General features: G+C 33.8%; 1 protein-coding gene across 1 annotated transcript in view; it reads left to right on the top strand.

Moving 5' to 3' along the window:
• Positions 1–1,122: 1,122 nt before the first annotated feature.
• The window catches only part of LOC130232702 (adipose secreted signaling protein), a 63,081-nt gene continuing 51,952 nt past the window's right edge, over positions 1,123–12,251 (top strand). Inside the window, exon 1 of the mRNA XM_056462678.1 lies at positions 1,123–1,281. The gene's annotated coding sequence lies outside the window, so the exon portion shown is untranslated. The remainder of the gene's footprint in view (positions 1,282–12,251) is intronic.

Below are 12,251 nucleotides of genomic sequence, written 5' to 3'. Positions count from 1 at the left end.
GTTGGAAGTGGTGTTAGAGAGGCCAACAGGGGGTGCTCAACCTGCTGTCTGTGTGAGTCTTAATGCCCCAGTAAAAGGGACACTATACTGTCAGTGGGCGCCGTCTTTTGGATGAGACGTTAAATCGAGGTCTTGACTCTCTGTGGTCATTAAAAACCCATGGCACTTCTCGTAAAGAGCAGGGGTGTAACCCCGGTCTCCTGGCCAAAGTCCCTCAATTGGCCCTTACCCATCATGCCCTCCCAATCATCCCCATCCACCGAATTGGCTCTATCACTGTCTCTCCACTTCACCTATAGCTGGTGTGTGGTGAGCGCACTGGTACTGTTGTCCTGTGACTGCCGTCGCATCATCCAAGTGGATGCTGCACACTGGTGGTGGTGGTGTGGAGAGACCCCCCTCATGATTGTGAAGTGCTTTGGGTGTATGGTCATACACAATAAGTGTGCTATATAAATACACACATTACATTACAAAATAAATCCCATAGAAGACAGTCGAATGTTTTTAGGATGATCTATAATATCTGGTATGATCTGAAATATCTTTTATTTAACTTACAAAATTAAGAATTCAGTTTTCTTGTAAAGATATTTCTTTTGATATACAATAATAATAATAATAATAATAATAATAATAATAATAATAATAATAATAAAACGTCATTGTTTGATTATTAATTCTAGTGATTATATATGGGAAATACCATGTACGCAAACAAAAATGGTCCAATGATAATCCTAACATTAATCTGTTTAAAATTGATTTATTGAAACCCTAACAAATCTTAAAAATAAAAAAGCTTTAAGGATGTGTGCGCTTTTTAAAACATTTTCTTATGAGAATTTCTTGTAATTCATATATGCCCTGTAATTTATTTATTTTTAATTCTCCAGTGATTTGTTCCCTTGATTTTAATGTAAAAATGTAAGCACTGTATTCCTCTATATTTGCATGCTATTGTTTATGTTATGCGATAAAAAAAATAATAATAAAACGACAATCGGTGAACGAGTCATTTTGATGAATCGATTCAGATGACTCGTCTAACAGAATGAATCTGAATCGCCAGCAGTTGTAGTTCGGCAGCAGAAAGCACGTGACCTTCGCGGAAGTTGAGGCTCTGATAAATGTATGTGAGGAGCAGCAGTCGCTCTCAGATCAGCTACTGCTTGGTTCTGACTGGAGCTTCAGGTTCTGTGGGCTCATTGGATCATTTTTGTAGTTTCATCGCGGCTGAAGACTGAAATCGACAGCAGTGATCATTATCACGGAGAACAGGTGGGCATTTCGAGGCAATTGCATATAAAAATCCTCGATGTTATATAAGTTTGTGCAGAACTGTTAGAGAAGATAGAGGCATTGTATCATTCAGGCAGTGCGTTTTCATCAGATCGTCTTCAGATGTTGGCTTTTCATTGCTTCAGCGTCTTCAGATCAGTGTTTAAGTCCAAAACCCCACAGAACTGAATGCATTCCTTGCTTTCTCAACACTAAAAAGCTTCATATTTTGCAATGCACTGAGTAGCTGTAAAGGAGTTTTACTTCATGCATTTGAAAGAGTGCTGTTTACACTGTACATAAGCCTATATTTCATGTATGCAAGCTCAGGTTAAGACTTCTTCACAGAAGTATTTTGCCACTGTCTACAATTATTCAAGAATGCATGACAACAAGCCACGGCAGATTCTCCTGGGTTACCAGTGCTTTTTTCCCTCCACTTTTCCATATGGCATGGCTTTCTGAATTTAGGTGCATGCTGAATATGTTTATGTTTGATGTGAGGTTGTAAAAGTCCTTGTTAGAGCAATCCATATGAGACATTGACCCAGTTTCAATCTCTCTCTCTCTCTCTTTATGCCATGTTATCACAGACTGTATCTGGTTCATATCTGTTGCAGCACTTGTGTTGAGACACTTCAGACAAAGAGTGTGATGTAGAGATGCGAAATCTGTGTGCTGTGATGTTCGGTCATGATGTGTTGGGGAAAAGAGCAGTTGTGTATCATTTTTGCACTTCTCATTTCACATTTATTTGGTCATTAGTGAAAGGAACTGTGAAATGTAGAATGGAGGAATATCAGGGTGTTTATGGGCACACCCAACCACAGCTGCCAGCTTATTTTCAATGATAAATTTAAGAGAATATTTCCTGTCTGGCCATGCTCATATCTCTAGCTTTCGCTGGCCTCTTATGATCTTTGATGTTTAGAAAATAGACTGGGTGAGTAAAGAATAGTACGTGTATTTGTGGAGTTTGACAAGCAATTGGCAACCACACTCTTTGAAGAGACATTATTCAATTTAGCACTTAAAATAGTTATTGCTTTTTGATGCACAAAAATATTTATTGTGTTTGAAAAACAAAGATTATTTTTTGCATTTGAAGCACAAAAATGATCACTGCATTGGAGGCTCAAAAGTCTGTTGTATTTGATGGACAAAAGTTATTTATTGTCTTTGATGCACAGAAATTACTTACTGTGTTTAAAATACAAAAATGATTCATTGCATTTAATGCACAAAAATGATTCATCCCATCTGAAGCACATAAATGATTCATTGCATCTGATGCACAAAAATGATTCATTGCATCTGATGCACAAAAATGATTCATTGCATCTGATGCACAAAAATGATTCATTGCATCTGATGCACAGAAATGATTCATTGCATCTGATGCACAAAAATGATTCATTGCTTCTGATGCACAAAAATGATTCATTGCATCTGATGCGCAAAAATGATTCATTGCATCTGATGCGCAAAAATGATTCATTGCATCTGATGCGCAAAAATGATTCATTGCATCTGATGCGCAAAAATGATTCATTGCATCTGATGCGCAAAAATGATTCATTGCATCTGATGCGCAAAAATGATTCATTGGGTCCGATGCGTAAAAATGATTCATTGGGACTGATGTGCAAAAATGATTCATTGGGTTTGATGTGCAAAAATGATTCGTTGCGTCTGATGTGCAAAGAAGATTCATTGCGTCTGTGCAAAAATGATTCATTGCGTCTGATGTGCAAAAACGATTCATTGCGTCTGATGTGCAAAAATGATTCATTGGGTCTGATTTATGGGGTCTTGTGTGCAAAAATGATTCATTTGCATCTGAAACACAAAAGTGATTCATTGCATTTGAGGCACATAAATGATTAATAAATGATGAGAAATATGTAATTGCAGTTATTGCATTTGGTGCACAAATCGATGCAATTTAGTGAAGTTATTGCATTTGAGGCAGATTTATTGTGCAAGTTTGATGTGCAACAGCCTTGATATTTGCATTTTGTGTTGATCCACAGAAATGTTTTTGCTGTTGTTTGGTGCACACACAGCTAATGCAATATGTTTTTCTAAAAACTATAAATGACCTCTGTGTTGCTGTGCAGTTGCTAAGACATTCCGAGAGGTTGCCAGGTGTTTACCTGCAGTCCCAAATTAAATGAGCCCATCTACAAGTCTCAATGTTGGCTGTAAATGCATAAAAGGGTAAAAAGAAAGTTAACACATTTATACTTGCAGCTAAGGATGAGCAAAAAAAAAAAAAACTAGTGGTGGTTGTAAAAAATATTCAGATAAAAAAAGCAGGGACAATCAATCCCAACAGGCTACTATTGAGTGTGTGTGTGTGTGTGTGTGTGTGTGTGTGTGTGTGTGTGTGTGTGTGTGCGTGTGTGTGTGTGCGTGTGTGTGTGTGTTTTAATGAGACTAGCTATGAGATGTTTGCTTTTCTGTTTCAGTGCCATAATTCTGATCTGAGTGCTCTGACACTTAATGACGTCATCAAGCTTTCTTCTCGCCGATGTGCATTTAACATCTGACACGCTGTTCTTGCAGTAAGTCTTTGATACGACAGGAAAGTGGACCGGCTTTAGAGAACAATATTAGACCGCTTTTTCTCTCTTGCAGTAGATGGTAAAGGTGATAGGCTTGATGTGTGTGTGTGTGTGTGTGTGTGTGTGTGTGTGTGTGTGTGTGTGTGTGTGTGTGTGTGTGTGTGTGTGTGTGTGTGTTTCATCTCCCCGGTGAATTAATAAGTCCTTCTATATTCATTTATCCTAGTCTTAGCACTTTTCTAATGAATTGCAGAAAGATGAGATCTGACAAAGGCACTATGCTATCCTGAGGAAGAAAGATGAACAATAGAAGCATAAAACCTGCTGACTGCTCGAGCTGCTTCTGGAAGTACAGAAGGAAGTCTGCTGACATTCCCTAGTTTGGTCAGTTTGGTGTAATCTTGATCTGAATCTGGCCTCATGAGGTCTTTGCGCCTCATTACTGAATGTCTGGGTGTGGATCTTGCTCTAGTCTATTCCTGGTGTATTTAAGCTATTGTCCTCAAGCACTTGTCGGCATGCTATCTTGCAGGTCTTGTAACATTTGGTGAAATGCATTGTTTTGATGCATACAATGTTTTTTTCTTTTCTTTTTACATTCAGTTCATGTCAGTTCTGTGCTTTCATCTGGTGCACAAACAATACAGTTACTTGCATTTTGGCAGTAATTTCATTGGCTCACACACACACACAACTTGGAACTGTTGACTGAACATCGTTTTTTCTAATTATGCACATAGTTAATTTACTTAATTTTGAGGCAACTGGTTTACTCGCTTTTATTAAGTAAAGTCAACTAATGGCTCTAAAAGCAACAAGTTTACTCACTTTAAGTAAAGTCAACTAATAACCTTAAAAGCAACAGGTTAACTCACTTTTATTCAGAAAAGTCAACTAAGCACTTTAAAAGCAACAGATTTTCTCACTTTTATTAAGTAAAGTCAACTAATCGCTTTAAAAGCAACAGATTTACTCACTTTTATTAAGTAAAGTCAACTAATCGCCTTAAAGCAACAGATTTACTCACTTTTATTAAGTAAAGTCAACTAATCGCCTTAAAGCAACAGATTTACTCACTTTTATTAAGTAAAGTCAACTAATCGCTTTAAAAGCAACAGATTTACTCACTTTTATTAAGTAAAGTCAACTAATCGCTTTAAAAGCAACAGATTTACTCACTCATGTAGTCAACTAATCACCTTAAAGCAACTGATTTACCCATTTTTATTAAGTCAACTAATCACCTTAAAAGCAACAGGTTTACTCACTCGTTATGTAAAGTCAACTAAGCACTTTAAAGCAACAGATTTACTCGCTTATATTAAGTACAGTCAGCTAATCGCTTTAAAAACAACAGATTTACTCACTTTTATTAAGTAAAGTCAACTAATCGCTTTAAAAGCAACAGATTTACTCACTCATGTAGTCAACTAATCGCCTTAAAGCAACTGATTTACCCATTTTTATTAAGTCAACTAATCACCTTAAAAGCAACAGGTTTACTCACTCATTATGTATTGTCAACTAAGCACTTTAAAGCAACAGATTTACTCGCTTATATTAAGTACAGTCAGCTAATCGCTTTAAAAACAACAGATTTACTCCCTTTTATTAAGTAAAGTCAGCTAATCGCTTTAAAAACAACAGATTTACTCCCTTTTATTAAGTAAAGTCAGCTAATCGCTTTAAAAACAACAGATTTACTCCCTTTTATTAAGTAAAGTCAACTAATCGCTTTAAAAACAACAGATTTACTCCCTTATATTAAGTAAAGTCAACTAATCGCTTTAAAAACAACAGATTTACTCCCTTTTATTAAGTAAAGTCAACTAGTCGCTTTAAAAACAACAGATTTACTCGCTTATATTAAGTAAAGTCAACTAGTCGCTTTAAAAACAACAGATTTACTCGCTTATATTAAGTAAAGTCAGCTAATCGCTTTAAAAACAACAGATTTACTCCCTTTTATTAAGTAAAGTCAACTAGTCGCTTTAAAAACAACAGATTTACTCGCTTATATTAAGTAAAGTCAACTAATCGCTTTAAAAACAACAGATTTACTCGCTTATATTAAGTAAAGTCAGCTAATCGCTTTAAAAGCAACAGATTTACTCGCTTAAGTCAACTAAGCACTTTGAAAGCAACAGATTTACTCACTCATGTAGTCAACTAATCGCCTTAAAGCAACTGATTTACCCATTTTTATTAAGTCAACTAATCACCTTAAAAGCAACAGGTTTACTCACTCGTTATGTAAAGTCAACTAATCACCTTAAAAGCAACAGATTTAATCACTTTTATTAAGTAAAGTCAGCTAATCGCTTTAAAAGCAACAGATTTACTCACTCATGTAGTCAACTAATCGCCTTAAAGCAACTGATTTACTCACTTATGTAAAGTCAACTAATCACCTTAAAAGCAACAGATTTAATCACTTTTATTAAGTCAAGTCAACTAATCACCTTAAAAGCAACAGGTTTACTCACTCATTATGTAAAGTCAACTAAGCACTTTTTAAAGCAACAGATTTACTCAATGTTATTACGTCAACTACTTAATAAGCTACTAAGTAAAATCAAGCTAGTTCTCTGAAACTCTCACATGGGTCGCCCACTAAAGTTAAGCAGGGCTGCACCCGGTCAGTACCTGGATGGGAAACCACATGGGAAAGCTAGGTTGCTGATGGAGGTGGTGGTAGTGAGGCCAGGGCACTCAACCTGGGGTCTGTATGGGTGTTAATGCCCCAATATATTGATGGGGACTCAGTGAGCAGACAATTCATTGCATTCAAGCAGAGATGAGATGTTTATAAACCCCTACTCTTTCGAAAAAGAGTAGGGGTTTAACCCCCGACATACTGGCCAAATTTGCCCACTGGCCTCGGTCCATCATGGCCTCCTAACTATTCCCATATCATAATTGGCTTCATCACTCTGTCTCCTCTTCACCAATCAGCTGGTGTATGGTGTGCAGTCTGGCGCAACATGGCTGCCAGTGCATAATGCAAGTGGATGCACACTTGTGGTGGATGAGGATTATTAACTAATCACTTTCAAAGCAACACATTTACAAAATTGTATTATGTAAAGTCAACTAATCGCTTTTAAAAACAACAAGTTTACTCCCTTTTATTAAGTAAAGTCAACAAATCGCATTAAAAGCAACAGATTTACTCGCTTTTATTAAGTAAAGTCAGCTAATCGCTTTAAAAGCAACAGATTTACTCGCTTTTATTAAGTAAAGTCAGCTAATCGCATTAAAAGCAACAGATTTACTCGCTTTTATTAAGTAAAGTCAGCTAATCGCTTTAAAAGCAACAGATTTACTCGCTTTTATTAAGTAAAGTCAGCTAATTGCTTTAAAAGCAACAGATTTACTCGCTTTTATTAAGTAAAGTCAACTAATCGCTTTAAAAACAACAGATTTACTCCCTTTAATTAAGTAAAGTCAACTAATCGCTTTAAAAACAACAGATTTACTCCCTTAAGTAAAGTCAACTAATCGCTCAAAAAACAACAGATTTACTCACTTTTATTAAGTAAAGTCAACTAATCGCTCAAAAAACAACAGATTTACTCACTTTTATTAAGTAAAGTCAACTAATCGCTTTAAAAACAACAGATTTACTCCCTTTTATTAAGTAAAGTCAACTAATCGCTTAAAAAACAACAGATTTACTCACTTTTAAGTAAAGTCAACTAATCGCTTAAAAAACAACAGATTTACTCGCTTATATTAAGTAAAGTCAGCTAATCGCTTTAAAAACAACAGATTTACTCCCTTTTATTAAGTAAACTAATTGCTTTAAAAACAGCAAGTTTACTCACTTTTATTAAGTAAAGTCAGCTAATCTCTTTAAAAACAACAAGTTTACTCCCTTTTATTAAGTAAAGTCAACTAATCGCCTTTAAGCAACAGATTTACTCGCTTTTATTAAGTAAAGTCAGCTAATCGCTTTAAAAGCAACAGATTTACTCGCTTTTATTAAGTAAAGTCAACTAATCGCTTTAAAAACAACAGATTTACTCCCTTTTATTAAGTAAAGTCAACTAATCGCTTTAAAAGCAACAGATTTACTCGCTTTTATTAAGTAAAGTCAGCTAATCGCTTTAAAAACAACAGATTTACTCCCTTTAATTAAGTAAAGTCAACTAATCGCTTTAAAAACAACAGATTTACTCCCTTAAGTAAAGTCAACTAATCGCTCAAAAAACAACAGATTTACTCACTTTTATTAAGTAAAGTCAACTAATCGCTCAAAAAACAACAGATTTACTCACTTTTATTAAGTAAAGTCAACTAATCGCTTAAAAAAACAACAGATTTACTCCCTTTTATTAAGTAAAGTCAACTAATCGCTTAAAAAAACAACAGATTTACTCACTTTTAAGTAAAGTCAACTAATCGCTTAAAAAACAACAGATTTACTCGCTTATATTAAGTAAAGTCAGCTAATCGCTTTAAAAACAACAGATTTACTCCCTTTTATTAAGTAAACTAATTGCTTTAAAAACAGCAAGTTTACTCACTTTTATTAAGTAAAGTCAGCTAATCTCTTTAAAAACAACAAGTTTACTCCCTTTTATTAAGTAAAGTCAACTAATCGCCTTTAAGCAACAGATTTACTCGCTTTTATTAAGTAAAGTCAGCTAATCGCATTAAAAGCAACAGATTTACTCGCTTTTATTAAGTAAAGTCAGCTAATCGCTTTAAAAGCAACAGATTTACTCGCTTTTATTAAGTAAAGTCAGCTAATCGCTTTAAAAGCAACAGATTTACTCGCTTTTATTAAGTAAAGTCAACCAATCGCTTTAAAAACAACAGATTTACTCCCTTTAATTAAGTAAAGTCAACTAATCGCTCAAAAAACAACAGATTTACTCACTTTTATTAAGTAAAGTCAACTAATCGCTTTAAAAACAACAGATTTACTCCCTTTTATTAAGTAAAGTCAACTAATCGCTTAAAAAACAACAGATTTACTCACTTTTAAGTAAAGTCAACTAATCGCTTAAAAAACAACAGATTTACTCGCTTATATTAAGTAAAGTCAGCTAATCGCTTTAAAAACAACAGATTTACTCCCTTTTATTAAGTAAAGTCAGCTAATCGCTTTAAAAGCAACAGATTTACTCGCTTTTATTAAGTAAAGTCAACTAATCTCTTTAAAAACAACAAGTTTACTCCCTTTTATTAAGTAAAGTCAACTAATCGCCTTTAAGCAACAGATTTACTCGCTTTTATTAAGTAAAGTCAGCTAATCGCTTTAAAAGCAACAGATTTACTCGCTTTTATTAAGTAAAGTCAGCTAATCGCTCAAAAAACAACAGATTTACTCACTTTTATTAAGTAAAGTCAACTAATCGCTCAAAAAACAACAGATTTACTCACTTTTATTAAGTAAAGTCAACTAATCGCTTTAAAAACAACAGATTTACTCCCTTTTATTAAGTAAAGTCAACTAATCGCTTAAAAAAACAACAGATTTACTCACTTTTAAGTAAAGTCAACTAATCGCTCAAAAAACAACAGATTTACTCGCTTATATTAAGTAAAGTCAACTAATCGCTCAAAAAACAACAGATTTACTCACTTTTATTAAGTAAAGTCAACTAATCGCTCAAAAAACAACAGATTTACTCACTTTTATTAAGTAAAGTCAACTAATCGCTTTAAAAACAACAGATTTACTCCCTTTTATTAAGTAAAGTCAACTAATCGCTTAAAAAAACAACAGATTTACTCACTTTTAAGTAAAGTCAACTAATCGCTCAAAAAACAACAGATTTACTCGCTTATATTAAGTAAAGTCAGCTAATCGCTTTAAAAACAACAGATTTACTCCCTTTTATTAAGTAAACTAATTGCTTTAAAAACAGCAAGTTTACTCACTTTTATTAAGTAAAGTCAGCTAATCTCTTTAAAAACAACAAGTTTACTCCCTTTTATTAAGTAAAGTCAACTAATCGCCTTTAAGCAACAGATTTACTCGCTTTTATTAAGTAAAGTCAGCTAATCGCTTTAAAAGCAACAGATTTACTCGCTTTTATTAAGTAAAGTCAGCTAATCGCTTTAAAAGCAACAGATTTACTCGCTTTTATTAAGTAAAGTCAACTAATCGCTTTAAAAACAACAGATTTACTCCCTTAAGCAAAGTCAACTAATCGCTCAAAAAACAACAGATTTACTCACTTTTATTAAGTAAAGTCAACTAATCGCCTTTAAGCAACAGATTTACTCGCTTTTATTAAGTAAAGTCAACTAATCGCTCAAAAAACAACAGATTTACTCACTTTTATTAAGTAAAGTCAACTAATCGCTTTAAAAACAACAGATTTACTCCCTTTTATTAAGTAAAGTCAACTAATCGCTTAAAAAAACAACAGATTTACTCACTTTTAAGTAAAGTCAACTAATCGCTTAAAAAACAACAGATTTACTCACTTTTATTAAGTAAAGTCAACTAATCGCTTTAAAAACAACAGATTTACTCCCTTTTATTAAGTAAAGTCAACTAATCGCTTAAAAAAACAACAGATTTACTCACTTTTAAGTAAAGTCAGCTAATCGCTTTAAAAACAACAGATTTACTCCCTTTTATTAAGTAAACTAATTGCTTTAAAAACAGCAAGTTTACTCACTTTTATTAAGTAAAGTCAGCTAATCTCTTTAAAAACAACAAGTTTACTCCCTTTTATTAAGTAAAGTCAGCTAATCGCTTTAAAAACAACAGATTTACTCACTTTTATTAAGTAAAGTCAACTAATCGCTTAAAAAACAACAGATTTACTCACTTTTATTAAATAGTCAACTAATTGCTTTAAAACCAATGAGTTTACTCGCTTTTATAAAGTAAAATCAACTAATCACTTTTAAATCAACAGATTTACTCATTTTTATTAAATAAAGTAAACTAATTGCTTAAAACAAGTTTACTAAATTTTATCAAGTCAACTAATCGCTTTAAAAGCAGTGGATTTATTCCCTTTTATTAAGTCAACTAATCACTTTTATAACAAGTTTTACTCACTTTTATTAAGCAGTGAACTAATCGCTTTAAAAGCAACACATTTGCTCACTTTTATTAAGTCAACTATTCACTCATCTTTTTTTAAAGTGAAGTGAATTTATTGCTGTAAAAACAATGGGTTTACTCATTACGTTAAGTAAAGTCAAGTAATTGCTTCAAAGGCAATGAGCTTACTCACATTTTTAAAAGCAAAGTAAACTAATCCCTTTTTTACAGTGTGTAAAAAAGCTATTGCATTCTGTGTACTCATTATTCCATTTGGTGCGCAAAAATAATTATTAGTTCAAGATCAGGTTAAAGACGAATGTTGTTTATTCTGAAAGCTGCATCGAGAATTCATTGACCGTGACGCTCAGCCTCCAGCGTTCTGCTCTGGATCTCGCAGTGGTCTGGGAGTGTTTCATCTCAACAAATAGACGTTACTTTGAAATGGATTAAGAAGAATCCACAGAACAACTCTGTGAAGCTTTAATCCAGCTCTCATTTTTTTCCTTCATAATTCGCTGCTCTACGGGAGGCTGTCCGGATGCATTATGGTCAGTACAGCTGGCCGAGTTCACTGTGTGTCACTGCAACATGTGGCAGATTTAACAAACACAACGCAAGCCTCTTAACTGTGTTAAAAGTCTATGATATTTTTCTCTTGTGTAGTTGAAGACAAAATTAAAAGCCCTTCAGTGATATGTTTAACTTTTCAAGTATTTTAAAAGTGCTGTTAACTTTTTTTAACACATTTTTAACAGCAGTTTTAATAACCGATTTCTTTTATCTTTGCCATGATGACAGCACATAATATTTTACTAATTATTTTTCAAGATACTAGTATTCAGCTTAAAGTGACATTTTAAAGGCTTAACTAGGTTAATTAGGCAATTCATTGTATAACTGGTTTGTTCTGTAGACAATCGAAACTCAACTTAAACACTAAAAACTGAACTGACACTGTTCCAATACATTATGATCGTTTATGTGAAGCTGCTTTGACACAACCTACATTGTAAAAGCGCTATACAAATAAAGGTGAATTGAATTGAATTGAATATTTTTGTGTTGTATAATGAACTTATTATAGTTCCATGGGTATTGGCATATGGCAAACCTTCCCATCTCTGTTTGGTCTGCCTAATCACTTTCAGTGTTTTCCCTACCATAATATTAGGGGGGGCGCCCTGCCCTCCCAAAGGCTTTCCCCGGCTCCTTTGAAGTCAAGTTAATTGTATTTTATATATAGTACCAGATCACAGCTTCTTTTAATAAACAAGCTAAATAGCCGTATCTTATTTACACAACAGCATGTGATTTCTGTCTCTATATGGTTGCGCGATTACAAATTTCTGCTTTCCGAATCGCACATGGAGTTCACACAGACACTG

Source organism: Danio aesculapii, chromosome 7 (genome assembly GCF_903798145.1).
Source record: "Danio aesculapii chromosome 7, fDanAes4.1, whole genome shotgun sequence".
NCBI lineage: Eukaryota > Metazoa > Chordata > Actinopteri > Cypriniformes > Danionidae > Danio > Danio aesculapii.
The sequence above is the reverse complement of the archived record's forward strand: the minus strand, read 5'-3'. Positions and strand labels throughout refer to the sequence as shown.